Here is a 6,000-nt window from a genome sequence, read left to right on the forward strand (position 1 = left end):
TTTCTGCCTTGGATGAAATCTCATGAAGGTCACACAAACTTTATTCCACGTCAAAACTTCTCCTTTTCCCCAGCTCAGTCCTGCTTCAAGCTGGAAGCCTGCAGTGAAGGACGCGGCTTGGTCCACTTCAGTTTTGTTTTCTACATTTTATATCTCCACCTCCTCTACCTTAAACACTCTGATTAGGCTTTTAGATTTCTCCAGGTTTGGACTGTGAGGGGGAGGATGGCAGAGCTTCTCAGATGTTTAATTACTACTTTCCTGCATGTTTACATGCAGCAAAGTCATCTCAGAGCAATCACTTATGACCCTAGCCCTCAGCCCTTGGGCTTCTGAGGGTTTAAATATCAGCTTGATCAATTTGGGGAACAGCAAGCCAGCCTTATTTGCTGGATTCCCTTTTAAAATGGCTTTAGGCAGAATTCCTGGGATCCCATCAATCCCTGGGATCATTTTGCTACACTTGATTTATCATGTAACTATCCATCCCTCCATCCCTTTATCCAGCTATTAATTTGTCTTATGTTGGGGGCATGTCAAAGTAGATTACAGACTTCAGTACACTTTGCCCTGGGAAAAATTTATATAGATACACTAGGCAAAAATGCAGCTTGTTCCCACTGTTTCTCTCAGGTCCTTGTATTCTACCACACTCCAGGCAACATGTATCAAGTTCTCCAAGTGTTTCCCAGAAAGCTTTTCTCACATAGCTTGAGGTAAGGGGAAGCATCTCCTTTTGCCCATGGGAGGTGTGGATATGTATAAGGTATACAAAACAGTACCCTTCATGAGTCATTGTATTAGTCTGTTTTCACGCTGCTAATAAAGACATACCTGAGACTGGGCAATCTACAAAAGGAAGAGGTTTAATGGACTTGCAGTTCCACCAGGCTGTGGAGGCCTCACAATCACAGTGGAAGGTGAAAGGCACATCTCACATGGTGGCAGACAAGAGAACAGAATGAGACCCAAGTGAAAGGGGTTTCCCCTTATAAAACCATCAGATCTCATGAGACTTATTCACTACCATGAGAACGGTATGAGGGAAACTGCCCCATAATTTAATTATCTCCCACTTTGTCCCTCCCACAACACAAGGGAATTATGGGAGCTACAATTCAAGATGAGATTTGGGTGGGAACACAGCAAACCATATCATTCTGCCCCAGCCTTTCCGAAATCTCATGTCCTCACATTTCAAAACCAATTGTGCCTTCCCAACAGTCCCCCAAAGTCTTAACTCATTTCAGCATTAACTCAAAAGTCCACAGTCCAAAGTCTCATTTGAGACAAGGCAAGTCCCTTCTGCCTATGATCCTGTAAAATCAAAAGCAAGTTAGTTACTTCCTAGATATAATGGGGGTACAGTCATTGGGTAAATATACCCATTCCAAGTGGGAGAAATTGGCCAAAACAAAGGGGCTACATGTCTCATGGAAGTCTGAAATCCGGCAGGGTAGTCAAATCTTGAAGCTCCAAAATGATCTCCTTTGACTCCATGTCTCACATCTAGGTCATGCTGATGGAAGAAGTGGGTTTCCATGGTCTTGGGCAACTCTTCCCCTGTGGCTTTGCAGGGTACAGCCTCCCTCTCAGCTGCTTTCATGGGCTGGTGTTGTGTCTGCGGCTTTTCCAGGAGCAGAGTGCAAGCTGTCAGTGGATCTACCATTCGGGGGTCTGGAGGAAGGTGGCACTCTTCTCATAGCTCCACTAGGCAGTGCCCCAGTGGGGACTCTGTGTGGGGTCGCCCACCCCACATTTCCCTTCCACACTGTCCTAGCAGAGGTTCTCCATGAATGCCCTGCCCTTGCAGCAAACTTCTGCCTGGACATCCAGGCATTTCCATACATCCTCTGAAATCTAGGCAGAGGTTCCCAAACCTCAATTCTTGACTCCTGTGCACCCACAGGCTCAATACCACATGGAAGCTGCCAAATCTTGGGGCTTACACCCTCTGAAGCCACGGCTTGAGCTGTACCTTGGTCCCTTTTAGCCATGGCTGGAGCGGCTGGGATGCAGGGCACAAAGTCCCTAGGAGGAAGAAATGGATTACCTTAGATGGTTGACCACTGAAGAGGTGATATCTGATGTGAGATTAGAGAAATACAAAAAGATAGGGGAAAGACAAGCAAAGGCCTCAGGAGGGGAAACTCTTAAATTGTGGAAACAGAAAGGAGAGACCAGTGTGAACAGTGAATGGTAGGAGGGGGAGAGTAGTATGGACAATAGATAGAATGGAAGACTAGACCAGGCCAGATTTTGTACTAATTTGCAAGCCATGGTAAATAATTTGGATTTAACTTTAAGTCAAAAAGCCATTTGGAGAATTTTAAAGAAGTGCACTGAATTCACATTTTGTCTGAATGCTGAATAGCGAAATGTTAAAATTAATACTTCTGGGATATAACAACACATCTAAATGACTATTGAAAAACTGGATTATTATTACAATTTTATTATTAAAAGGTTTAGTAGTGTTCAAAGAGAAACTTTAGGCAAATTAAATTTAAGAATTTAATTAAGCAAAGAATGATTTGCCAATTGAGCAGATCCCCACAACCAGAATAGACTCAGAGAGACTCTGGGGTTCCCACATGATCCAATCATACTTATAGAAATTGAGGTACAGAAAATGGAAGTGGGGTACAGAAACAGCTGGATTGGTTACAGCTTGGTACTTGTCTTATTTGAATATGGTTTGAACAGTTGGCCACCTATGATTGGCTGAAACTGCGTGATTAGTACAAGAGTAAGTTATAGCCTGTTTACACATCCAGTTAGGTGACAGTTTACTATATGTGTAAGGAGGCAGCTTTAACTTAATTTACAATTCATCCTTTTGGTCACCCTCTCAGTATAGACAAAACTGATCTGTTTTGGGATTGATCTGCTTCCATAATGTTTCAGTTTGATTATGTAGCATTTAGCATGAGTGACTCCATGTTGGTTTGGTCTGGTCTGTTGGGGCCTACTGCAGGAGCTCTGTCTAGAACACTGGCTTCCCATAATTTTGATTAATAATTTCCCCCTTTTGCTCAAGTTCTCATCTAAGTGAGTGTAACCAAAATTTAGGGTTTAGCACTACTCCCCGTTGCCACCATTTTGGATTTCTAGTCACAGCACATCATTCATAGGTTACAGTGTCTTCATGATCATTCATTTCTTTGAGTTTTTGTCATTCCAATAAAAGGGAGATCATTTGACATTCTACAGATGGCAATATGCAAGCATTTAAAATTTTGGAGAAAATACAGTGCACCAGGGATACAACTCTTATGGTTATCAGAAGGATAATATCAAGAGTTAGGAGTATGCTCCCTAGCCAGAGTCCTCATGAACTAAGCCAACTAAAATCAAATAGATCTGCAAATGAGCCTGATAAAGAATCTTGTTTTAACCAACCAGGCTGTTTGTTAATCCCCTGCAAGTGAGTCTTTATAAAACCTGATGTATTCATACAACAAGAAGTGTCAGTAATTGCACAGATCCTTCCCTGTTCAGTCAAAAATAATCTAGAGTAATTCAGTCATCTAGCACAACTTTAGCAAGATAATTTTTAAGTTTGTCGTGCAACCATAGCCTTTGCAGTAAAATCTTCTATAAAGTCTACTACAAGGAACACATTTCTAATCATTGTCTGATTTATATTTACGGCATGCCACAGAAAAGAAAACCTAACAATGATGCCCATCCAGAAAGGTGAAGTCCTCCTGGCAATGTTCTCTTTAACCTATGATGTATGCTAAGAAGAGTGGACCAAGGTTCTGTTTTTGACTGTTAGTGGAGCAACAAAGGTACCATTAAAATTCCTAGTCCAGCTGGCCACAGTGGCTCATGCCTGTAATCCCAGCACTTGGGGAGGCCAAGGCATGAGGATCGCTTGAGCCAAGTAGTTCAAGATCAACCTGGGCAACATAGTGAGACCTCACCTCTACAAAAAAATAAATAAATGAAAAAAATTAAAAAAAAATAGCCAGATGTACTTAATGCGTGCCTGTAGTCCCAGGTACTCAGGAGGCTGAGGTGGGAAGATTGTTTGAGCCTGGGAGGTCAAGGCTGCAGTAAGCTATGATTACATCACTCCACTCCAGCATGGATGACAGAGTGAGATCCTGTCTCTAAAAAAAAAATCCCTAGCCACATTGGCCCCTCATCTTCCATTTCTTAAGGCAGGGGTTCCCAACCCCTGGACCATGAACTTGTACCAACTAGGGGCCTGTTAGAAACTGGGTCGCACAGCAGGAAGTGAGCAGTGGGTGAGCAAGCATTACTGCCTGAGCTCCGCCTCCTTTCAGGTCAGTGGCAGCATTAGATTCTCATAGGAATGAGAACTGCACTGTGAACTGCACATGCGAAGGATCTAGGTTGCACACTCCTTATGAGAACTGAATGCCCAATAATCTGGGGTGGAACAGTTTCATTCCAAAACCATCACCACTACCACTCAACACCCCCAGTCCATGGAAAAATTGTCTTCCACGAAACCAGTCCCTGGTGCCAAAAAGGTTCGGGACCACTGCATTAAAGCATAAGGTTTCCCCTGTATAAAGTTAGCTGTAAAATCCTCCACACATAAAAGTATACCCTATGGGTACACCCAAAGCACCTTTTCCAGTTCTATTGTTCATAGAGGCATAAGCAAGAAGATGTAAGCACCACAGGATGGCAGGTCCTTGATCCATGATCTTGAGAAAGTTCTTCATGTCTAGGATTCTGTCTGCTTCTGGGGAGAAAATTCCCAGTTAACTTTACCTTAAGGTCTCCAATAGGTATACAGTAGCAGTCCCCAACCTTTTTGGCACCAGGGGCTGGTTTTGTGGAAGACAATTTTTCCATGAACCTAGGGGTGGGGAATGATTTTGGGATGATTCAAGCGCATTACATTTATTGTGTACTTTATTTCTGTTATTATTACATTGTAATATATAATGAAATAATTATACAACTCACCATAACATAGAATCAGTGGGAGCCTTGAGCTTGTTTTCCTGCAACTAAACCAGGGGTCCCCAACCCCAGGCTGTGGACAGGTACAGTCTGTGGCCTGTTAGGAACCAGGCTGCACAGCAGGAGGTGAGCAGCAGACAAGCAAGCTCAGATTAGTAACAGCATTAGATTCTCATAGCAGAGTGAACCTTATTGTGAACTGCCCATGGGAGGGATCTAGGTTGTATGCTCCTTATGAGAATCTAATGCCTGGTGATCTGAGGTGGAACAGTTTCATCTCAAAACCATCCGCCCCTTCCTCTCCTCCCCCATCCATGGAAAAATTGTCTTCCATGAAACCAGTCCCTGATGCCCAAAAGGTGGGGACCATTGAATTAGACAGTTCTATCTGGGGGTGATGGGGGACAGTAACAGATCATCAGGCATTAGATTCTCATAAGGAGCATGCAACCTAGATCCCTCATGTGCACAGTTCACAATAGGCTTCTCGCTCCTATGAGAATCTAATGCTGCTGCTGATCTGACAGGAGGTGGAGCTCAAGTGGTAATGCCAGAGATGGGGAGCAGCTGTAAATACAGATGAAGCTTCACTTGCTTGCCCACTGCTCACCTCCTGTTGTACAGCCTGGTTCCTAACAGGCCATGGACCAGTACCTGTTAGGGGGACCCCTGGTATACAGTCCTGAGTCTGGAAGGGCTGTTTAGAGTTATGAGACTATGGATACAAGGTTTGTGGTCCCAAAGTTTTGCTGCAGTGTGTGTGGCAAGGGCAGTCTTTCTCTTCACTTCCAGAAGACCCAATATCTCGGTTCTATATCATCAATGTTTTAATTATCCTGAGTCAATGGGTCATTAAAATTTCCTTTGCCTGACTAAAATACACTTTGGCATAATGCATTAAAGCCTTGCGGCAATTAGTCATATCAGAGTATAGGAATGGAAGAGATATAATGTTCTATTATTAGGGGGATAGGCCTTCCAGTGACTGTTTCATAAGGGGTCAACTTATGTTTTCCTCTGGAAGTGGATCTGATTGCCATCAATCTTCAATAC

This window comes from Pongo pygmaeus, chromosome 16 (assembly GCF_028885625.2).
Source record: "Pongo pygmaeus isolate AG05252 chromosome 16, NHGRI_mPonPyg2-v2.0_pri, whole genome shotgun sequence".
In the NCBI taxonomy this organism is placed as follows: domain Eukaryota; kingdom Metazoa; phylum Chordata; class Mammalia; order Primates; family Hominidae; genus Pongo; species Pongo pygmaeus.